Below are 25,224 nucleotides of genomic sequence, written 5' to 3'. Positions count from 1 at the left end.
AGAGTTGACGTGGAAAAGCTTTTCCCACTGAGAGTAGGGAAGATTCAAACAAGGTGACATGACATGAGAATTAAGGGACTGAAGTTTAGGGGTAACATGAGGGGGAACTTCTTTACTCAGAGAGTGGTAGCTGTGTGGAATGAGCTTCCAGTGAAGGTGGTGGAGGCAGGTTCGTTTTTATCATTTAAAAATAAATTGGATAGTTATATGGATGGGAAGGGAATGGAGGGTTATGGTCTGAGCGCAGGTATATGGGACTAGGGGAGATTATGTGTTCGGCACGGACTAGAAGGGTCGAGATGGCCTGTTTCCGTGCTATAATTGTTATATGGTTATATGGAAATCGCAGCAGGATTTTAGACGATAGTCAAGAGAAATGGCTACTTTATTTATATACTTCAGATAGCCCTTGCTTTCTCTCTCCATCCCCTTCCCAGTTCTCCCACTAGTCTTACTGTCTCTGCCTACATTCTTTCTTTGTCCTGCCTCATCCCCTGACATCAGTCTGAAGAAGGGCCTCAACCTGAAATGTCGCCCATTCCTTGACTCCGGAGATGCTGCTTGACCCGCTGAGTTACTCCTGCATTGTGTGTCTACCCTGGCTACTTTATTAGCTGTGTTCCCATCACCAACTTCCCAAACTTTCACCAATTGGCATTCTCAGTTAAATATTGCAAATACAAAGCTTACTTAACAACCAAGATGTATCCAGTCAAGGCAATTTCAACCTATTAATCTCCAAATAGCACCAAAAATTCTAAGAAAAGTTGTATTAGAATGCAGCCTAAATTGCATGTTGCATTCATCTGTTCCGTTAAAATTTAAAATCCCCGTGAATAAAAAGGATTATATTAAATCAAATCAATGAACAGCAAGACAAATGCTAAAGATGGAAAAATACTTAGGGCAAAGGTCCAACCAAATCATCTTTTTCTTGCGAAATTTGGATCAATATCCGTAAATTATGTATTAACAATTATATACATAGGTTTTAATGTTGATAATGATGAGCAAGAAAAATTCCCTCTCATATTGTCTGTCCTTATTTAATAACACGAATCAGTCTACAATCCAACGTAGAAGATAAGGACCATTAAGATGGTATTTTATAACTGAAACTATTTATTGCTTCCTTTAACAAAAAAAAAATCAGAATCCTCCAACATCTGCAATAATTTCTATGGGTGCACAGCCAAAGATGAATTGCACTGGACCTCAAAAGGTTTCCCCTGATCAAACTGTCCACTTTTCATGGTCATTCTAGTGCTCGAGGGTCTTTAGTGTGAAAAAGAGTGCGCGCATCAAGAGCAGTGGTAACAATTTGAGAGAGGGAGGGGTGTAGAGCACCAGAATAGTCTGAAAAACTGTCTTTAAACACAGTATTATTTTCTTTAATACCTAGGCAAACAATGGTAGTGAACCATATTCATGTTATAAAATCAGTTCTGATCCATTTACCAGGTTGCAGTGCAGAGTGAATGAATTGAAGTTTCTCTGCAAAAATCTGTCATCTCTAGTACAATTATATTTTGTGAACTAGGACACTAGGAAGACAGTTTTTTATTTTGGTTTCTTTTTGGGTTTTTTACAGCCCCGGGCTTGTTCTACCATTCAAATAAGGACCCAGTGATCTAGTTTCATTTGACCATCTTTGTCTTCTTTCCTCAATATTTATTTTAATTTACAGAAACCTAGCAACCTCAACTTGAAACTGTGCAATTAACTTCCAAACTTCTTCCATCCTCTGCACATATTCCTGAAAAGTTTGAATCTACATTCAAAAAGCATGAAATTGCAAATGCTGAAAATCTGAAAAAAAAAAAATAGCGAGTCCTGGAAGTACTGAGTCAGACAGCTCTGTGAAGAGAGAAATTAAAGATAACCCTTCAGTTTGATGCCCAAAGCTCCAATGGAGTTCATCAACCTGAATTATTAACTTTGAATCCAAGTTTTGTCGATCATACCTTCGACTCGTCATAACTTCAAAGTGATTACAATCGTGGTCTGTGCAAGATTTACTTAGAACATAGAATACTTAGAATATAATACATGAACAGGATCTTCAGCCCACAATGTCTGCCAGGATAAACGAATCACCTCTGCCTGCACGTGATTCATATACCTCAATTTCTTTCATATCCGTGTATCTAAACGTTTTATAAACATCACTACGATATCTGTCCATCAGGCAGTGCATTTCAGCCATCCACACATATGAAAAAAACTTTGCTCCTCTCATCTTAAAACCACGCCCTCGATTCTTTGACATTTTCTTCCTTGGAAAAATATTCTGCATGTCTACCCTATCTACGGTTCTCATAATTTTATAGGGTCTCCCCTCAGCCTCTGGTGTTTCAGAGAAACATTATCAGCTTACAGTACAATGAAGCATCAGTAATCTAACAGACATGGAACATGGGAGGTGTGAACCATCTGATTTTTTTGACTGTTGGATGTTACTCCTATTAATACCCTAAAACAATTCCAGATTAAAAAAAATTGTTACACATCAGTATCATTATTATTTCAGTGAACCTGCTGGGTTTAAAAGGAACAAGAAGTAGAACCCATTGAATTTCAGCCACACACCCCTGGACCCTTGCCTCACACACACATTGTCCAGGGCAGTGTAGAACTGCCTACTTGTAATTCAGCAATCTGGATTATTATTCTTTTTTGTTAGATAATTACTTTCAATTTAGAAGTTTTAATTTTAACTTAAAATTTCTGAATCTGCCACATAATACTTAAACCAAAACAATAAGAAACTACAGATATTGGAATCTTGAGCAAAAAAAAAAGTGCTGGAGGAACTCAGCAGCTCAGTCAACATCTGTGGAGGGAACGGACAGACATTTTGTGTGGGGACTTGTTCAGGCTGCAGACTGCAATCTGAAGAAGGATCTCAATTCAATCATTTTGTCCTTTCCCTCCACAGGTGCCACCTGTCCTGGTGAGTTCATCCAGCACTCTGGTTTTTTTTTGCATAATATTTAAATGATCTATGCAAATCTCAAGGCCTCAGTTGTTTCCATACTTTATACCATTTAGAAGTGTGCCCTGGCCCCTTTGCATATCTTTCTGAAGTCCAAAGTGCACAACCTCACATTTGACTACATTTACATCAATTTTCCAGTTTAGGTTAATGATTTATTTACATCTCGATAAATAGTTGCACATCCAATCAAACTATTAAGAATGTCATAGATATCTTCTATCTAATAAATTTGAACAGAGGGTTCCAGAATGCAAGCAAAGGAAAAGCAAATTATTTTCATGTACTGTTTATGTAAAAGTAAATGTGTTTTTGGTCCAGGATTTAGAAATTTATGTTAAAAAAAGACAGAAAGGACTGCAGTTACAGTCTGAAGAAAGGTCCCAACCCGTAACGTCACCTTAACATGTTCTTCAGAGAATCTGCTGAGCTATTCCAGCATTTAGTGTATTTTTTTGTAAACCAACATCTGCAGTTCCTCATTTCTACATGAAAAAGCATGAAAACCAATTGAAAATTATTCAAGATTCACCAGATGATACATACCAACCAACAGCTATTCCAATCAGTTTACACATACACAATTAATATTCTCTTTGGAATCATAATATAAAGTACAAATCATTAACAATTCTCCAACCCAAAACCAATCCGAATGTAATTCAAAAGGAAATTGCACTTTGATCATCATAAGTTTAATAACAACGGCTGGTTTATATTTCATGATTTCTTTCTGAGCACAACATGTCCCTTAAACAAAATAAGCTAAAAGATGATTGTAATAGCATTGAGTGTCAATCTACAATTTTCTTGTCAAACAGCAGACAACTGCTTTCAAGTCACAGTAAGGAGGATAAAAGACTCCCGTGACCTCTCCAACTTGCTTTGTCATCAATAGCAATTTACTTTTGGCACACACGCTCCCTTTCTGTCCTTTACAACACCTGCTCCTCACACATTCTAATGAAAGCGAGAGGAAGTGGTGCTCTCTACAGTTCAATAAAATTGTCCTGTTAAAATCCATTAGCAATGATTGCGAGTCACAGAATCATACAGGAGAGGATCAGGCCCTTTGACCCAAACTTGCCCATATAGACCAAGATACCCAATCTACCCATCCACATTTGGCCCATATTCCTCCATACCTTTCCTATTCATGTACCTGTCCAAATATCTTTTAAATGCTGTTATAGAACCTCTCACTATCTCCTCTGATAGCGCATTGCATATACCCACCACTCACTGTGTGAGAATTCTGCATCTCAAGTTTCTGTCCCCACTCACCTTAAATGTTGGAGGCAAAGAGACAGGTGAGGAGAGACACGCAAAATACTGGAGTAACTCAGCGGGTCAGGCAGCATCTCTGGAGAAAATGGGTAGGTGATGTTTCGGGTCGCAGTCGCTGCCTCAAAAATGCTGGCAGCATCGTCAAGGATCCACACCATCCTGGCCACACACTCATCTCCCCCGTACCTTCAGGTAGAAGGTACAGGAGCCTGAAGACTGCAATGTCCAGGTTCAGAAATAGCTTCTTCCCCACAGCCATCAGGCTATTAAACTCAACTGAAAAAATCTCTGTACACTAATAGATCATTATCTGTTTATTTGTTGATGTGTGTATATATTTATATAATGGTATATGGACTCACTGATATGATATGTTTTGTATTTGTGCTTACTATATTCCATTGTGCTGATGCAAATCAAGAATTTCATTGTCCTATCTGGGATATATGACAATAAACTCTCTTGACTTGATTTGGGTCGGGACCCTTCTTCAGACTATAAAATGAGATTGCTTCCAGTGCCCCACCCTTCTTTCTCCCCCCTCACCCCCTTCCACCTGCAACCTTCCCTCCAGCTTTACATTTCACTCTCCTTATCTGACACCCTTCTGTCTCTTTTTCACCCCAAGCCTTTATCATTTACTCCACCCATCTGCCTATCACCAAGGGCACCCACCTACCACTTGCCAGGCCTTGTTCCGCTCCCACCTCTCTTTTCTAGCTTCCACTCCTTTATTACAATCAGTCAGAACATTCCCCTACCAAAATGTCACCTGCCTATTCCCTCCACACATGTTGCCTAACCCACTGAGTTACTCCAACACATTGCATTTTGCTCAATATTCCACTATCTGCAGTCCGTCGTATATATCGCAGAATTACTTGGTTAAATCACTTTGTTGCTACATTCAAACAAACTGATGGTTATACTTCTAAACACTTCAGAGTACTTCGTGCTCCCAAACACTAACCATATCTTTTACTTTTTCCGCAACTTGAACTAGCAAGCACAACAGAACATTTCTATACCATAACATTTGGAAGTATTTGCACACTATCTATCTTAAAATGTCAAACTACAGAACAATATGACACACTTTTTCCTTCCTTGAGTCCGTAAAAGATATCACTCACGGGTAACTGTACAAAGAAGGACAGAATAAAAGTGCAACTTAAACGATGAAAAATAACAATTTAGCAGGGGATAGTTATCAGAAGCACTTTCAAAAGAAAGTGCCTATTAACCTGAATTAATTAAAGTGGTGGATTAGCACATTCTGAAGGGAATCCTGTTGACAGATAAATTTAGCAAATTTAATTGTTCCTTATCCAAGTTTAAGTAGAGACAATCCAAGAAACATCTGCCTAATCAAGACCATATACAAGTCATGCAAGAAGAAGCTTAGAGGACATAATATAATTAACCACTCCACTGTCAAGTATCCATGACCAAAAATTAATTCTGGCTAACAAACGACAGAGATCTTTAGAACTGCTCTTCCAGTTTTTACATCCAAACAGTAGCTAACATCCAGTTTGAATTAGAAATGCCGCAGCTGTCTGTCACCTCTGCCAATTGGAAGCTTTTTAACAAGGAGCGTGTTCTATCGCAGGTCAGGCAGAATCTACGGAGGGAATGGACAGACTATGTTTCTGGTCAGGACCCACCTTCAGACTGTGTTCCTCCAGTAGATTGTTTGTAGCCACTATTGACCATTCTGAAGAAGGCATCTTTCCCGAAACATCACCTGTCTATTACTTCCACAGATGCTATCTGACTGTTGATATGCTCCAGCACTTTGTGCTATGAACTGGGAATAGGTCTGCTTCAACACTGCATATTTGCATATTAAGCCTGAGCTTTCACCTCAGTTCCACTTTATGGTACTTCCCCTCAATTCATTTTGGCTTCAAATCTATCCATCTGTCTTACATTTAGCCATTGAACACCATAGCCAATTATGAGTAGAGAATTTAAAAGATTCACTACCATCAGAGTGAAAGTTTTTTTTTAAATCATAATCTTGATTAGCCACCACCCTCCCCCTCCTCCCCTCCCTGGTTAAGCTGCTGCCTCACAGTTGCAGAGGCACAGGTTCGATCCTGATCTCTGGTGTTGCCTGTGGTGGTGTTTGCATATTCCCCGTGGATTTCCTCCAGGTGCTCCGGTTTTCCCAAAGACATGCAGGTTTACACGTTAATTGTCGGCTGTAAAATGGCCCCGAGTGTGTCGGCAGTGGATGAGAAAATGGAATAATGTAGAACTAGTGTAAACAGGTGATCGATGATCGATGGTCAGCATGGACTCAATGGCCCAAAGAGCCTGTTTTCATGCGGTATCTCTAAATTAAACTAAATCACAAATACCCTGCCCTAGAAATCAAGCGGATGAACTTTACTTTGGCCCTGGAAGAAAAGAGAGATATTGAATCTGGAGTATTTCCAAGGACAAAGCAGATGGAACATGCTTTATGTCGATCCTTCAGAACGATTATGCCAGTTGCATAGACACATAGGGGCGAGCTATACATTTACCCAAGACACAATTGCTACAGTTACATAGCCTAGTTTATCACGTTACAAAAATGGCCACAAAAAAAAATCATAGACAATAACAGGATATAATGTGGATATGAGTGTTTCACAATATTAAGGCTAAAATTTATGTTAAGCAAAAGATCAATTCTGTGGACATTTGTAATGGGTTAGGTCTAGATTCAGATGACATCTATTGATTTAAAAATATTTGATCTATATCCAAAATTAAACTTAACATTAATTGATTCCACCCCCATGACCCCTTAATTCACGTTAATGTATTATTTTTTCACTACTTTGACCCCCAAAACACACTCTCCTCTGCAGGAGATTCAAAGGTGCTGAAATGCCTGAACTTTAAAAATTTATGTTTGCCTAAAAACAATAAATACTACCATCAAAGCCTTGGTCCAGTCAATCTGCATGTTATTTTTCATCAGAGTGTGCTAAAAATTAAGCTCTGATGTGAAAGCAGCCAAGGTGATGAGTGGGAACTCCTTATTTGTCATCTTGTCGGGGGGCTGCAAGTTGGGCAGTGAAGGTTTGATCAAGCTTTGTGTTTTGCATCTACTCATGTAGTCAAGTGACAAAAATATACATTTCCCAAACATTGCTCCAATATCTTCCAACTTGTTCTCCCTCCATATCAAAATTCCTCAACCTATATCCACAGTTATGCCCTTGACATTCCACTCCAAGGACAGTCATCCTGTCTTCGCAATCGCAGGCTCGGCAACTGGGGTTTGGTTCTTAATTCAGGACATCATTTCTGCGGCTACTCTGAGAGATATGGCCTAGAAAATGCCCTTTGGCCCACGCCGACCATCAACCATCCATTTACACTAATCTAATCAAACTTTAGTCTCTTCATATAGTTTCAGTTTAATTTATTGTCACGTGTACCGAGGTACAGTGAAAAGCTTTTTGTTGCGTGCTAACCAGACATCAGAAAGACAATACATGATTATAATCAATCCATTTATAGTATATAGATGCATGACAAGAATATCATTGTTAGCAAATTCGCCCTGATTTTAGCACTCATCACACATGACAGGCAATATACCGTAGCCAATTAAGTGCAAGATGAACTCAGAGGGCAGGCGATATCTGTGGATTGGGGGGAAATGGAGAGGCAACGTTTCACGTCAAGACACTTCTTCAGACTGATGAAACTTCGCCTGTCCATTCCCTGCACAGATGCTGCATGATCCAGAGTTCATCCAGCACTTTGTGTTTTGTCCAAGATTCCAGCGTCTGCAGTTCCTTCTGTCTCAACTTTTTACTCTGAAGAGGATAATTAGGTTTCCTTTTAAATAGGCAAATGGAATAAAAATCAGGGAGAATTTCTCGTGATAAAAATAATGGAAATTGATGTTATGACTCGATACATCGACGTCCAAATGAAAACTGTGTACATTTTATAAAGGAGAAATCTGCAGGACTAACTCAACAGCCAGTACCAGCAAATTCAACCATGTATGCTTCATACCTCTTCAATGAACTGAATAATTTTATGACTGTTGGTGTTAAACTTAAAACTGTCACTGTAATTTTTCAATTACACCTTACTGCATATCCAAACAGAATTAAAATTACATGAAATTCAGTCTCCGACAAATGTAGAAGATTAATGTAATATACCAAGACAGAGACCAGATGTAATCTGGCGCAAAACAAAACAAAGTGCTGGAAGAACTCAGCGGGTGACGCCTGACCTGCTGAGTTCCTCCAGCATTTTGTGTTGTACTCCAATGTAATAAACCAATTATGGTCATTTTTCCAAAAGAGGCAAAACTATACACATCGAAGATTAATGTAAAGTGAAAGATGTCTTCACTTTTTCCAGCAAAAATTGAAGTGTTGAAGGATTCTCTATTATTCTTAATCCAAACAGTAAACAACACTTAAGTGTAAGTACAATGCAAAATGCAGATATAATAAATTGAAGAATTACATATTGTAAATGCTGATCAGTGGCATCAACATTATTTTTTGATATAAACTGCAAGTGTGCTTAACTATTTTAAAAACTAATCAGAAATTTGCCTATTCTGATAATGAATAGATTCTTAAGTCATGATTCAGATGTTATTTTAAACCATAAAAACCTTAAGTAGTAAAAGAACTAATGTATGGATTTAGGGGTCCAAATTTCTGATTCCAATGAGAATAGAGAGATAGAGAGATACAGCACGGAAACAGGTCATTTGGTCCACTGAATCTTCACTGACCATCAACAACCTATTACACTGAATCTTCACTAATCTAATTCAGGTTTATTCTCTCCATATTGTCCTCAAACCCCATGAGATTTGACCACTCATCTATGTACAAGAGGCAATTTACAGAGGCCAATTAACCTACCAATTTGCACATCCTTGTGAGTTTTGGGAAACCGGAGCATTTGGAAGAAATATATGTGGTTGCAAGGAGTACGTGCAAACCACACAGGTAATCCAAAATTAGGATTGAACCTGGATATCCACTGCTGTGAGGCAGCAACTCTATCAGCTGCACTTCTCAGTGTGACTGGAGTCACAGGGAAAATGTGCAAACTCCATACAGACTGCACCAGAGCTCAGAATCGAACCCGAGTCTCTGGTGCTGTGAGGCAGTGGTTCTACAAATTTGCCATCCTACAAATTGATGGATTTATAAATTTCTAAAATCAATTGTCTCACATGAACCACATATGCATGTTCTAAATAAGGAGAATATTGAAAACGCTATTAATCTTACAAGCACGTTGTGTAGATGGCCCTTTGCTTGAGAGCCCATATATATTCCCTGAACAATAACATTAAACACAACTGATTAATCTGGTATCACATCAGCACAAGGATCTCCACAAAATATTACTAGAAGAGACAGATTCCTTTCTAACTGCGTAAATCCCAGCAGTTGCTGTTTCTGTTAGTGTAACTGCAAAGAATAGAGTTATAACTGGCTGGTGTTTGAGCTTCACATGAAAGACATTCTTTAAATGAATGATTCATAACATTATCCAGCATTCAAGAAACTTGGCAGGGAAATCTCAATAAAAAGACACAAATTGTTGGGGCAATTCAGTGGACCAGGCAGCATCTCTGCAGAATGTGGATAGGCGAGGACTAGGGTCGGCACCATTCTGATTGTAGTAGTGCGGAGAAAGCTGGAAAAGAGGTGGGCGTGGGACAAAGCCTGGCGCGTGGTAGGTGGATACATACAAGGGGAGTTTTGATTTGCAGATGTTTGGACAAATGCCAGCAATAAAAAGACAAAGTGTGAGATAAAGATAGAAGAGTTATGAAATGTGAAGTCAGAGGAAGGAAATTAGATTGAAGGGTAGAAATGGGTGCACATCCAAATGGAGGACAGCAAAGCGAGGGTGAAAAGGAGGGGGAGGGGGGGGGGTTGGAAAAAGTTGAGTTGAAAAAGAGTTGTTGAAGGTTAATTACCTGAAACTGGAGAATTCAATGTTCATATGATGGGTTGTAAGCTACCCAAGCGGAAAATTAGGTGCTGTTCCTCCGAATACGAACAGCTGACCGAGGGCCAGGGAAGCATGAGAATTCTCCAGGACCTTAGGACAGGGGTAGATGAGGGAATATTATTTTCCAGCAATCTGGGGCCTTCTCATCCTCTGAACCTACCTCAATATTTGAGAAAATTAATTGTTTTCTCATTAATAACAAAATGTCGACATGAAACTACTCATGTTATGATATGGCATGAAATTCTCAGGAGTTGTCAGGTCATGGAGAGAGAAGCAAAGTTAATGCTTTTACTAGATATCAATTCACCAATCCTGAAATGTTAAGAATGAGAAATGATTTTTGTGGCAGAAAAGAGGGAACCAAGGGAACATCTGTGAGAAGATGGAGACCAAAGGAATGAATGACAAGTGGAGATAATGATGGCTAATTTACCGGGGGGGGGGAGAGGGGGAGAGTCCTGACGGGATGCATCACACCAGTGTTTGGCATCTGGTCTGCCCAAGGCTGCAAGAAATTGCAGCGAGCTTTAAACGCAGCCCAGTGTATCACATAGACCAGGCAACCCTGCCATTGACTCCATCTATACTTCACGCAGCCTCTGGAGTGCAGCCAATATAATCGAGGATCCCTTGATCATTTCTCCTTCTCCCATAGAGCAGAAGATACAAAAGCTAGAAAGCACGTACCAATAGCTTCTTCTCAGCCTTAAATCACAGACCTCATAAACTAAGGATGCATTCCTGATCTCACAATCTATCTCTGCAGCCCTTACATAACCATCTGCCTCATTGGAGGCCCTTGGCCTATCTATAATAGGACTTTTCTTGTCTTTATTTTGCACTAAACGTTATTCCCTTTATCCTGTATCTGTATACTGTGAGCAGCTTGATTGGAATCATGAATAGTCTTTCTGCTGACAACGCAACAAAAAAGCTTTTTACTGTACTTCAATATACATACTTCGATAAACTAAGCCACGTTCGGCTCTGTTCAAGTCCTCTTTTTGCACTGCCTGTCGTATTTGTCATGGTTTGATTGTACCCTTGTATTGTATGATTTACCAGATAGTAAGCAAACAGTTTTTCACTGTACCTCGATATACGTGACAAAAATAAACCAATACCAATACCAGTCCTGGTGCTTTGGCCTATATGTAGGTAAGGGAATTTTGAAGCTCCTTCATCTAACAAGCCTTAAAACTTGCTTCAATATCATTAATCACCCATGATTGTTCCAAAGTGTGCATCCTGTGAAGTTGGCCACAGCCCAAGAGTACTTTTGTATTGACTGACGCCCTCTCAAGTGCTGCTACTTATTAAGTCTTCCGGGCTGCTAATCTTTAAAGGCCCAACAGTTTTACATCTGGCTCTGTAGCAAACTGAATAAAACCTTAACATGGGTCTAGCACATGTTAAAAACAGCTGGAGGCTGCCAACTGTTACCAGAGCTAGCAATATGGACAACTCAAAATAGACAACTCCTATTATGCAATCCAAGTGAACCCAAGCAGCTTCACATTTGACTTGCAGATATCTATACAAGTTCAACAACCTAGAAAGTAGTTGAACCAGTACATTTTTGTGTGCTGCAAGGGAACTCTGTGATAAGTGCAGCAAGTGTCACCAATGTACAGCTTCACCCTTTCAATTAATTGATTGATAAATACAGCATGGAAGCAGGCCCTTCTGCCCACAGAGTCCATGCCAACCATTGATTACTCATTTGCACTAGTTCTCTGCTATCCCATTTTTGCATCCACTCCTTGCACAGAACCTACAAACCCACAAGATTTTGGGATGTGGGAGAAACCAAAGCACCTGAAGGACATCCACGTGGTCGCAGGGAGAATGCGCAGACTTCACACAGACAACACCCGAGGTCAGGATAGAAACCGGATCTCTCCGTTGCCGAACAGGTCTCTCCGTTGCCGAACCAGCAGGTCGAGGAACAGCTTCTTTCCGGCGGCTGTCACTCTACTCAACAACGTACCTTGGTGACTGCCAATCACCACCCACCCCCCCCTTATGAGCATGTTTATTAATGCATTTCGTTGTCTCTGTACTGTACACTGACAATGACAATTAAATTGAATCTGAATCTGAATCTGAATCTGAATCTCTGGCGCCATACGGCAGCAGCTCTACCACTATGCTGCCACAAAACAGTTGGTACAAGGGCATGAAGTCCTTCTCCTCCCTCTGTCCCTTCTGTTCTTAAGTAGAACCACTTCAGATCATTAGAGTTATGTCGAAAAGACCATCAAAAATCCGCCAATTGTGGTCAACAAGGTACAAGTATGGGCAGAGGCCCATTTTGGCCAAGTAACAAACAATTGTCAAAGTTTGTGGCAGAACTGTTACATCTTCCACTGCATCCAAAAAAATAACATCCTCCTTCCTCTTCAATGAGAAGATGTTTACAAACCACATTCATTTGAAGACCTCCACATCTTTGAACATCATACAACAATCTCTGCCCACAACCTTTATACTCCTTTGAACAAATCCAATTTGTCACTCTGGTGCTTTCATTGTTCATTCTACACAACTCTTTCAAGTTCCACATGTCCCAATTAGTCCAAAGATCTAGCAGAATTCTATTGTCAAAAGCCCTTACCTCTGTGCTCATTGACATTCAGATAGTTCTGTATTTCCAACATATCAGGTAATCTGTCAAGGATTTAAAGTCCATTCAAGTATTTTTAAATATTAATTAACAGCATAGGGGTATGCAGACAATCTGAGCAACAAGACCTTGAAACTTTGTTGTGCCATAGATTATGCAAGTGTTTTGTAGAATTTCAAATATCCATAAAAAGGTGAGGATTCTGGCACATGGCTTTTACTAACAAAATGCCCAGAGTGTTAATCAATATAAGAATGGGAGGTAGATATAAAATGCTGGAGTAACTCAGGCAGTATCTCTGAAAATAAGGAATGGGTGATGTTTCAGGTCAAGACCCTTCTCCAGATGTCGGGGGAGTGGGCGGGACAGAGATTAGAGTGTAGTCGGAGATAGTAAGACTGGTGGGAGAACTGGGAAGGGGAGGGGATGGGGAGAGAGGGAAAGCAAGTGCTATTTGAAGTTAGATAAGTCAATGGTCATACCGCTGGGATGTAAACTACCCAAGCAAAATACGAGGTGTTGTTCCTCTAATTTGCGCTGGGCCTCACTCTAACAATGGAGAAGGACCCCCATCAGTCTGAAGAAGGTTTTCGGCCCGAAACATTGCCTATTTCCTTCGCTACATAGATGCTGCTGCACCTGTTGAGTTTCTCCAGCATTTTTGTGTACCTGGGCCTAGAACAGTGCTTGTTCGGCATTCACTACAAAGAGGCAGGCATAGCTAGGGCCCATGCGAGTGCCCATAGTTACGCCTTGGATTTGGAGGAAGTGGGAGGAGATGAAGGAGAAGTTGTTGAGGGTGATGATCAGCTCTGCTAGGCAGAGGAGAGTATTAGTAGATGGAAATTGGCTGGTTCTGCGGTCGAGGAAGAAACGGACCTTCCTGGTGGGGGATGGAGGTGTAGAGTGATTGGACATCCATAGTAAAGATGAGGGAGTGGGGGCCTGGAAAACAGAAGTCATTGAAGACAATATAAGAATGTTGTTCTAAGACTATGTAGTTCTCTGGCACAAGTTCTATTACACAAATATGAATCACACCCTAACTGTCAATAGAGGGCTCTGCTCTGCTCTGCCATTCTCGTTTCCACAGTACAGTTAAAACAATCCTGCTCCATCAGAACATAGAACAGTACAGCACAGGCACAGACTCTTCAGCTCACAAAGTGCCTGCCAAACAAAAAGCTCTCCTCCACCTGCATATCCCTTCATATCTACTTGCCCATCTAAAAATCTCTTAAATGCCACTATCATATCTGCCTCCACCACCATCCCTTCCAGGCACCCACCACCTGTGGTGTAAAACATTTGCTCCGCACATCGCCTTTCAACTTTCCCCCTCCCACCTTAAAGCTTTGGCCTCCAGTATTTAACATTTCTACACGGGGATAAAGGTTCTGACTGTTTACCCTATCTTAATTTGATATACTTCTATCAGGTCTCCACTCAGCCTCCAACGCTCCAGAGAAAAGAACCGAGTGCCTACCCGTGTCTAGTAGCTATTTCCTAATCCCAACAGCAACAACAAAAATCTTTTTTTTTTTTAAATAATTTGCATTTAATTTGCATTTTATAAACCTGCCTTGCCCTGCACTATCCCAGAGTTGTATTCCACAGTGCCAACCCCAAACAAAGGGAAAGATCGAAGAGAGAAACAAGAGACTGCAAATGCTGGAATCTTGAGCAAAAAACATAGAGCGGGAGGAACTCAGCAGGTCAGGTCATGGACAGATAACATTTGATAATCAGTCTGGAGAAGAACATTGACTGTCCATTCCCTCCACAGACGCTGCCTGACCAGCTGAGTTCCTCCAGCACTTTATGCTTTACTTGCGTAAAGCATAAAGATCCATGGGTCAAATTAGGACCAGCCTCAAGTTACACGGCTGTGCGCTACATTGCAAATGGAACCATGGTTCAGAAACACAAATGTTAGTACGTTCTCTTTGGGTCTTGAGGAGACATGCACGCGATCACAGGCAGAACATTTAAATTCCAGACAAACAGCACCCAAGTTCAGGTCTCTGGTGCTGAGAGACAGCAGCTCTACCATCTGTGACTGTGCTCCCCCTAATGAAAAGATACTCTGACACAAAGGTAAGAAAACAATCCAATAATACTGTACAACGACAGCAAAATTATTTAATTCCATGTAGATTTTCTCTACATTGAAGTTAAACGTGCGTCTCATTGTAAGTCGAGCATCAAGTTTCAAAACAGCTTTGTAATCTCCAATCTAATAACCTTGGCTTCAAATTCATTGGCACAAAACAGGAATTCATTCCACTTTCTGTAGGTGATTCAAGAATTCAATCAAGAATGTAATTGCTTTTTAAACTAACTAAAATAACTTTTTAAACAACACTGCCACCAGATCAAAATAAAACCACGGGTTTAAAACGTTATTGTTTTTTTCCCCACAGTGCATTTTAGAATTCATTGAAATGGGAAATTATATTATTAAAATAATGCATCTTTCTCTGCAAAGCGGGATCAATATTCCATTTTGTGAAAGAGACCGCCCCATCGTTTGTTGCATCTACTGTGCACTAAATAATTCATCACAAATGAGCATTTTGATCCACTCGCGTTACACGTAGTAGCAAACTCATTAAAAACAACAAAGGATCAAAGTATGGAGAAAAGTGGCAGTTCAAATTAAAAAAAGATTAATAAGCATTTTTGAAGAAATGAGACAATGGGAAAACTATTTGCAAAATAAATTTTACAATATCTTTTGTAGTTAATAAGCCGAGTGAAATTCAGCCTGCTAAACAGAAAAACAAAGGATTATTCAGTGATAGAGTCAGACAGCACAGAAACAGGCCCAACTCACCCCTGCGACGGAAGTGCCCATCTAAGCCAGTCTCATTTGACTGCATTTGGCCTATATTCCTCTGAACCTTTCCTATCCAGCATAAAATAGAGTACCCCTGTGTAAGCCTAAATCACAGCACATGTCTTTGTGGCACGTATCTTGGTATTTTCTATCTCCATGTTTTTTGGATTGTTAGTTGTCTTTTTACTAACCCTCCCCCCCACCCCCATTTGTATCTGCAGTTCAGGTCTTATGTCACCCCCCCTCATGTCTTGAAACGTTGCCTATCCATTGCCCCCAGAGATGCTGTCTGACTAGCCAAGATCCTCCAACACTTTGCATATTGTTCAAATGTTTCAGTGTATCTGGTTTTGTAGGATGTCGACACTGTGGAACTCCACCCAATGACAATTGAAGGACGAGAATATCCCTCAAAGGGTCTTCTATCGCCCAGTCCACTCCATGTTCTAAATTTTACTACCTCCTTGCCACTGATGCCCAGTGGTGGTATTACTGCATTCCTAATCAGCAGCACTAGAGAACTGATTTATTCTGTAAACTATTTAATTTTATTCAGTCTCCTCCATGCAATATATATGTAGCAGGTGCACGCATGAGCGGCTCTTTGCAATCTGCATTGCTTTTGTGGTGTCCAACAGGAAGGAATGCACAATATGAATCACTACGAACAGGAATTTTAAACTAAACTAAATGCATGTTTAGTTTAGTCTAGTTTATTGTCACATGTACTGAGGTACTGTGAAAAGCTTTTGTTGCCCACAAATCAGTCAGTGGGAAGATGATACATGATTACAGCCGAGCCATCCACAGTGTATAGATATGTGATAAAGGGAATAATATTTAGCACAAGATAGTGCAGTAAAGGCCGATCAAAGATAGTCCGAGGGTCTCCAATGAGGTAGATAGTAATTCAGGACTGCTCTCTAGTTGTTGATAGAATGGTTCAGCCTGATAACAGCTAGGAAGAAAATGTCCCCTAATCTGGATGTGTACGTTTTCACACTTCTATACTTCTTGCCTGATGGAAGAGGGAAGAAGAGGGAGTGACTGGGGTGAGACTCGATCCTGATTATGCTGCTGGCCTTGCTGAGGCAGTGCGAGGTGTAAATGGAGTCAATGGAAGGGAGGTTGGCTTGTGTGATGGTCGAGCACCCACAATTGTTTAAATATTCTTTACTCTCCTCTGCCATGTATTTTACTCAGAAACCTTTTTTTTAAGTTGTAAATTTGCATCTGCATGTTTATGCTGAATTTGTTGGCAGGAGGGTACAAACGATTCCATGCCAGCTCTGCATCAACATAAACATAAAATCAGCATTGCACAACATGCTGGACAAGTTTTGAATGCAACCTTCACTTCCCCGAGGAATATTAAAACTAAATTTCCACTGGAATAAAATGACCTAAAATTATTCATTAAGTTGCTCTTTTTAAGACTTTAGCTTTTTTTCCTTTCAGGATTTTTAAAAACTCTTCTTTCATCAACTGTTCTAATGAGGAATACTCTATTGATTTACAAAGCACTGCAAACCAATTACACTAACGATAAATAAGCACACCTAAATTGAAAAGTTATATCCTCATACAACATTAGAGTACATATTCAACTCTGTATAATCTACAAGCCAGACTTCTGGGAATTCCACAGAAGTATTCAGGACATTTTTAATTATTGCTTCTGGAAAGAAGTTGTCACTTAATAGCATATATTATAAATCATGGTGCAATTTTCCCAAAATAAAATATCATATTAGCTGTCATATGATGGCATTATATTTGGAGGTGTAGCATTGCAATTAAGTAAGAAGATTCTTACATTGTCGCTTTATAGGACTTGTATGTGCAATTATGGTATGGTCACTCCATTATAGGAAGAATATGGAAACGTTGAAAAGGGCACAGAAGAAGTTTACCATTAGAGAGTATTAACTCTAAGTAGAGCATGAACAAACTTGGATTATTTTCTGTGGAGCGTTGTATGTTCTTGCGAGACCGGATAAAAGTATATAAAATTAAGAGAGAAACAGCAGTCAAAACCTTCTTCCCCCGGGTGGAAATATCAAAGACTAGAGGGCATGTTTTTTAGGTGAGAGGGGCAAACTGTAAAGGAGATGTGTAGGGCAAATTTGTTTACATAGAGAATGGTGGGTGGTTGGAATCCACTGCCTGGGGTGGTGGCAGAGGCAGATACAATAGTGGCATTTTAAGAGGCTTTCAGATATAAGGAATAGAGGATATGGATCATGTACAGAAGATTAGTTTAACTTGGCATCATGTTCAACATGGACATGGTGGAGCAATGGCCTGTCTCTGTGTTGTACTGTTCTATTGCATTGCCATCATGTCCATTGCATGTTTTTAAATCGGGACACAGTTTTACCCTGAAGAAGTGGTTCTAAAATAATTTGGATCTTTCATTTTAAGAGACCATGGTAGCATTTACAATCTGTGAGCAGAACTCAAACAGAATCTGCTTTTTGAACAGAAATGTTATAATTCATAAAAGGTGCCAACAGATTTTCAAGATTTAACATAACACAGCAATCTCAAATTGAAACATGTCTTTAACATGAATTCGAAGTTTTTACTCCAAATATCGATCTGTTATTGTTTTAAATCTCAGATTTAAACTCCTCCTCAACGTTGTATTAATTTATGCTGTCATCGTGAGTTTGAAAAGTCTAGATTGCTTTACAATAAATAACATCTGCTTTATATAATCAAACACCAGTGTTATTCAGCATTGACTAATTTGACACTGCTCTTTATCATTTAGACGGAGGAGCTACACCCATGCTCGATTTACAAGGTTACATCCTGTTCATAATCATTCTCCAATTCGATTCTAGACACAAAAAGCTAGTGTAAGTAACTCAGCGGGTGGGACTACATCTCTGGAGAAAAGGAATGGGTGAGGTTTGGATCGAGACCCTTCGGAAACGTCACCCATGCCTTCTTTCCAGAGATTCTGTCTGTCCCGCTGAGTTGCTCCCGCTTTCTGTGTCTACCTTCGGTTTAAACCAGCATCTACAGTTCCTTCCGACACATATCAAATTCGATTCTGGTCAGTTGAACAGACTAATCTATTAGAGGCGAAAGGCAGAATATGCGCAGGGAGATGTTGTAGCACGTTCAACCCTTTCATTTTTTCCAAGTTATGCCTCCTGATCGTATTAACTTCTCCCTGAAGGTCTCACGCACAAAAAGGACACACCCAATTTTTTTCATTCTGACACATATTCCAAATACATGCCTGACCACAAGTAATGCTCTTAACGTCTTCTGATCATCGCCTAAACTCTCTCGCCCACTGTAGGAATCACATGCGGAGACATTTAACCACATTCTGTCCTTACCCCGACATCCCTGAGTTCACGCCACGGCAGAAGTGGGAAGCAAGTGTTTTCCTGATTCTCGGATATTTTTGTTGTTATTGCACGTAAATCAGACCGAGATAAAAAAGATGACACCAGAATAGTCCGTGCACTGAAATCGCAGCTGTCTTGAAACATACCATTTCCATTAAACACCGACCACAAAGAGGGCGTGGGTGAGCTGTTGCGAGCAGGAACACGGAACCCGTTTACAGGTGATCGTCTTCGACAAGTAACAGTCCCAACCCACAGGTCCAATAATCAGGACGATTTAAACAGCCCTCTGGTGTATCCGCTGCACATTGCATTGTTTGAAGCACCCCAACAAATAAATCTGTTTTTTTTACATCATTAATCCCCATCCCTTTTAAAATAATCACTCCCCCCTGCTAAGTTTGAAGCACTAGCCACAAATAAAACGTTTATTTTACATCATTACTCTCACCCCCTTTTACAATAATCACAACCCATGCACTGGGTTGTGCAGTGGCCACATTCTATTGTTTGAAGCTATTACCACAAAGAAAACATTTGTTTTACATCATTCATCTCAACACTTTTGCAACAATCTCACTCCTTATCACACCGCCAAAAACATGCACCTCTCTCTCCTGCCAGTCTATGAGCCTCACCTTAACAAAAGCATCCACTCTTGTTCTTCCACAGCTTACAAGTGACAAACAAAAAGCGAGGCGCAGGGTGGAAGTGGGAAAGATGAATGTGTTCTGGCATGCGGCGTTCTAATTCCCTGAATCAAAAAGAGAAACAGAGAGACAAGGCATTTTTTTTTAAATCAGCCTGACAATCCTTTGCCATCCGGATGCATCGGCGCACAGTCTGTTCAAACATTCACCTCACAAAGTGATCTCCGCACACGCAAGCAAGCAAGCAAGCAACAGCTGCAAACCCCATGGAGTCTGGACACTGAGGCTGGAGACTGCAGTGGCTGAGAGGAGCCAGGAAGCGTGCAGGCAGTTATGTGTGTGTAGACTGGGACTCGGACTGCTGCTTCCTTTTGTTGCAAAGGGAGACTCGCCTGACAATCCCTTCTCCCGGCTCGGAGCCCCTTGCAGTCGCACCCAAGCTAACCTGAACGCTCAGCTCTGCTCTGCTCTGCTCTCCCCCCCACCCTTCCCCTTGATGAATCGACCAACACAATAGCAAGAGCAAATGTCACTCCAGCAGGGAAAAGAACACACGCAACACCCACACACACACAGAAACAATTTACCGACAAATTCCAGCCATCCGTGCAGCAACGTCCATATTTTTCCCCCTTTCTTTCTTTACAAAAAGGATTCAGTTTAACAATTTCCTTTCACTGCAGGTGACATCATCCTGTTCTGCTCATAGAAGACAGCAGCACGTCCGCGCGCATGCGCCACACGCGCCCGCTGCATTGTGGGGGCTGTAGTCCTGAGGCCGGCGTCCGTCCCGCAAACGGGAGGGGAGTGGCCCATTGTCAGGGACTACTGTTCCCAGGAGACGACGGTGCGGCCGCTGTGTTGCCAAACCCATCGGGTATTGGGTGTGGGGAAGGCTGAGGATGGTAACCGTGTCCCGATTGGCTGCTGTGCACCGGCTACTGTGCTGCTCCTGAGTTATTACCTGGGCACATTGAAGCTTGGCACTGCCACACCTGCCCAAGGAGCAGGAGAGACTGGCACCAATGCAGACCGGACTTTCGCATAGCCCCTTACAACAGTTATGTACTTATTATTGGTGCTGCTTAAAAAAAAATGCCTGTGCTACAATCACGCCTTATCTGTACCTTGAACATGCAATATTTAGAACTGTCATTGAATATTCAAAGTAAACTATTTCTAAGGTCAAATGAGTATTTGCTTTAATTTACAAAGGACATGCACAGCAAATGCGTCAAATGATCGTTTTATTATATAACCTTTTATTCTGAAAACTGTTTATATTGCACCATGATTGTACTGACAAAGATCTATTTGGGGCACAGTCAGGTAGAAATACTCCCTCTGAACGACAATATAGAGGACACAAGGAACCATAAGGCTCTCGTTACATGTGTGTCAAAGATCGAACATACAGACCTTTCGACAGGGAGTAATGCAATACGGACCTCAGGAATCTGCGCTTGTTTATAACAGCATGTTTAAATTAGAATTTAAAAACCTTTTGTTACTTTTTGTTGCCAACTGGGCATTGGTAACGTGACGGTATAACCCAGTGATGATACGATTTAAAATAAATTATTTGCTAGCATGGTTGCAAATTCATTGTTTTTCCACATTCAGATTTTGAAAGCAAAATCCTGGAATTTGAAGCCACAAGTGATTTGAAGATCGCTAACTTTCTAGGACTTTTTCATTTGGATCGTAATTCACTTCAACACTGATAAATCATAAATCGTTAAAATGCACGTGTGAGGCAATAGGTAATGCGCGTATAACCGTAATTTAAAAATGTTTTCAGAAAACTGATTGGTATTTCACACCTATGCCTTAAAAAACTTTCTGGCAATAACTTTGTTCAATGCAAAATAAAGTAGTTTTTTTGCTCTGTTTATCATTTACATTCTCAATGATCAAGCTAAAGTTTAAACATGTTGGTATGCTTGTAAAATAATAGATATCAGAGAATTTAAAAAAAAAAAGTTAAAACCTGGTCCATTTAATATATCATTGCAAAAACAGATAAAAGAAATATCAACACATTTAGTTACATAGCATCAACTTCCAATGAATGTTTGCAGAAACAATCATCAGAGCAACAGTTTGTTGACTTGTTTTACAATACATCTCTCGTAAATTTAAATGTAACCAATATGCTACTTCATAAGATAGAAACATAGAAAATAGGTGCAGGAGTGGGCCATTCGGGCCTTTTGAACCAGCACCACCATTTAATATGATCATGGCTGATCATTCAAAATCAGTACCCCATATCCCTTGATTCCGTTAGCAATAAGATTAAATATTTTCTTTTAAAAATATAGAAGCTGGACCATGTTTGAATTCCCAACAATCTTGAAATTAATTTCCACTATGTATAAACTAATACATAAATGTTGTGGCTCAATGGCATCTACATCTGTGCTTAAACAAATATACATGATTGGTATCAACTCAATAACTATTTATTCGTCAATAGCATGTCAACCTACATTCAGTGTGGGTTCAGCAGGGCCATTGGCCACTTATTGGTCCCATGACACCTATCTGGAGAAGAATGGAAAATTATAGCAAGCGGTTCCATCTCCTCTTCTCTCGCCATTTGAGATGCCAGCTGTCTCCACTGGGCAGTGTATACATTCCAAGCATAGCTAGAATTTCCTATCCATACAGCCTATCAATTTTCATCACACCCATAACTGTTACCATTTCAACTCCTGAAATTCTGTTAGCATTCTCTACCATAGCAAACACTGAGAGAAGTCATGGAGTATTCTGGTCTTGCTTGTGTTTCTAATATGCTCCACTTTATCATACAGTCATAAAGCTGTAGAGCACAGAAATATGCCCTCCAGTCCATCTTGTCCATGTTGACCAAGTTGGCATATCGGGGTAGTCCCATTTTCCTGCATTTGACCCATAGACTTTACACCTTTTCTATCCATATATTTGACAATTTCTTTTAAAAGTAATAATTTATCTGCTTCCATAGCTTCCTCTGACAGCAGTTCAGATATGGACTACCCTCTAAGTGAGAAAGTTGCCCTGTGTTTCCTCTTAAATCTCTCCTCTCTCAGCTTAAGCATATGTCCTCTAGTTTTTGAATCCTCCACCCAGGCAATAAGGCTGTGAGCATTCACTTTATCCATGCCCCTCATGATCTTGTACAATAAGTGCACTCCGCAACCTCCTACACACCAAAAAAAAGGGCCAGTCGATCAAACCTCTCCCTGTAACTCAAGCCCACAAACCCAAGTAATATACTGGCAAATCTCTTTTGCATCCTTTCCAACTGAATGACATCCATAAACCATAGTATTTTACTATCTGCCACAACTTACCTATGATGGTGCTGCAAATTTCAATTAATCAAATTGCCAACATTTCTGACAGAAAGCATGTGCTGAGTTTGGGAGTTGTTGGCTTTTATTGTCCACCTAGCATTCTGAGGCATGACAGCTCAGCTGAAATAAAGATGAAAGAGAAAACTGTAAGTCATAGCTGGTGCTAGGAAAGCAGGCCCAACCCAGCATGACATTCTGACTGTGCTTACAAACCAGCTGTAGGTTGGTCTGAAGATGGGTCTCGCCCTAAAACATCACCTATTCATGTAGTGCAGAGATTTTGCATGATTTGTTGAATTACTCCAGTATGGTAGGTAAAGAGAGTGATAAAGATAGCGCATTGATAATTGGGACAAATGGGTTAAATCGAGGGTATGATTAACATCTTGCGAGCAACTAGACAGCAGCTCTGAGCTATTATATATCTCATTGGAGTCTTTGATCGGACTTTACTGGACTTTATCTTGCACTAAGCAGCGTTATTCAGGTTATTCCCTTTATCATGCATTTGTACACTGTGGATGGCTCGATTGTAATCATGTATTGTTTTTCCACTGACAGTTTAACAAAAACTTTTAACTGTACCTCGGTACACGTGACAATAAACTAAACTAAAGTAAACTATTGATGGGAATGAGTTGTAGGTGTTCTTTTTTGTACAGTGAGCCATCTTGATGTCTCTGACAATGCAAGGAATGCAATGTCACCTGATGTGTCATGAAAGGAGCATTTAGCATCTATCTAATTATCTATCTATCTATCTATCTATCTATCTATCTATCTATCTATCTATCTATCTATCTATCTATCTATCTATCTATCTGTCTGTCTGTCTGTCTATCTATCTATCTATCTATCGTCATTCTATTTGTGCAAAAACGGTATGCGATAGTGCTACGATTTTCACCAGCTTACTCACTGTTCTCCTGTGCTGCAATTGCACCAAGTTTTGTTCCAATCAGTGGAAACTGGTAACAGTTATCGATGTTTAAAATTCTTAAAAACAGCGCGTGCGCAGATCGATTGCCTCTCCTGCCATTCAGCGCGGCGTGGATTGGTCTCTTCTACTGTCACTCCGCGGGAGGGTCCGCCCCTTCCTGTGCCATCGCGTCTTTACTGCAGCTGCGGGAGGCTCTGGATGGCCGGCGGAGGTCTCCAACCGGACACAATTTTCGGAGTGATGGACCGGAAACGGCCTGACCCAGTCCAGCCCAGCCCAGCCCAGCCCAGCCAAGCCCAGCCCCACCCAACCCAACCCAACCCAACGCAACCCAACCCGAGCCAGCCCAACCCAACGCAACCCAACCCAGCCCGGCACGGAGTCCAGGATGGCGCCGATGTTCCCAAACAGAAAGCGGAGAAGGACCAGCAAAGTGACCAGCGACCAGCGGCCAGCAAGGAGTGCCCGCTGTGAGTCCCCATCGCACCGCCAACCCTTTCCCCCCGCTGGCTCCTGCTCCCCTCCCCTGTGATACCGCACTCTCCCACATGGCTCTTCCCCCGTCTTTTCTCCAACCTCTCAGCCCCTTCCCCCCCCTCCCTCCACCCACACACTACTCCCCCCCACAACGCTGCCCCCCACACCCCCCCCCCACATCCCCCCCACCCCCCCCTCCCATACCCCCTCGCCCCCCACACCCCTCCCTCCCACAACCCCTCCCCCCCCACACACCCGTCTCCCACACACCCACCACAACCCCCCTACCACAGCCCCACAACCCCCCCACCCCCACACCAGCCACACCGCCCCGCCCACACACCCCTTTCCCCCACAACTCCCGCTCTCCCCCACAACCCTGCCCTCCCCCCCACAAACCTCCCCGCCCCCACAACCCCCCACACACCCCTCCCCACCCATACAAAACCTTCCCCACACACACACACACACACACACCCCCCCCACCCACACACACTCCCACTCCCGCCCACACACACACCCCTCCCGCCCACACACACACCCCTCCCCCAAACCACCCCCTCTCCACTCCCAACATCCTCCCTCCCCCCACACCCCCACCCACACACACCCCCTACCCCCCTACATCCGTCCTCCCCTTCCCCCTTCCCAAACCCCTCCCGCCCCCACATACACACCTCCCC

The 25,224-nt window shown here is 41.4% G+C and overlaps 1 protein-coding gene across 1 annotated transcript in view; it reads right to left on the bottom strand.

Moving 5' to 3' along the window:
- The window catches only part of daam1a (dishevelled associated activator of morphogenesis 1a), a 137,298-nt gene extending 116,762 nt beyond the window's left edge, over nucleotides 1-20,536 (bottom strand). The window contains exons 1-2 of the mRNA XM_055640503.1: nucleotides 20,368-20,536; nucleotides 19,769-19,884 (exon numbers count right to left, since the gene is read on the bottom strand). The gene's annotated coding sequence lies outside the window, so the exon portion shown is untranslated. The remainder of the gene's footprint in view (nucleotides 1-19,768; nucleotides 19,885-20,367) is intronic.
- Nucleotides 20,537-25,224: the final 4,688 nt, after the last annotated feature.

This window comes from Leucoraja erinacea, chromosome 9 (assembly GCF_028641065.1).
Source record: "Leucoraja erinacea ecotype New England chromosome 9, Leri_hhj_1, whole genome shotgun sequence".
Taxonomy (NCBI): Eukaryota; Metazoa; Chordata; class Chondrichthyes; order Rajiformes; family Rajidae; genus Leucoraja; species Leucoraja erinaceus.
This window is presented reverse-complemented; position numbering and strand designations above follow the sequence as displayed.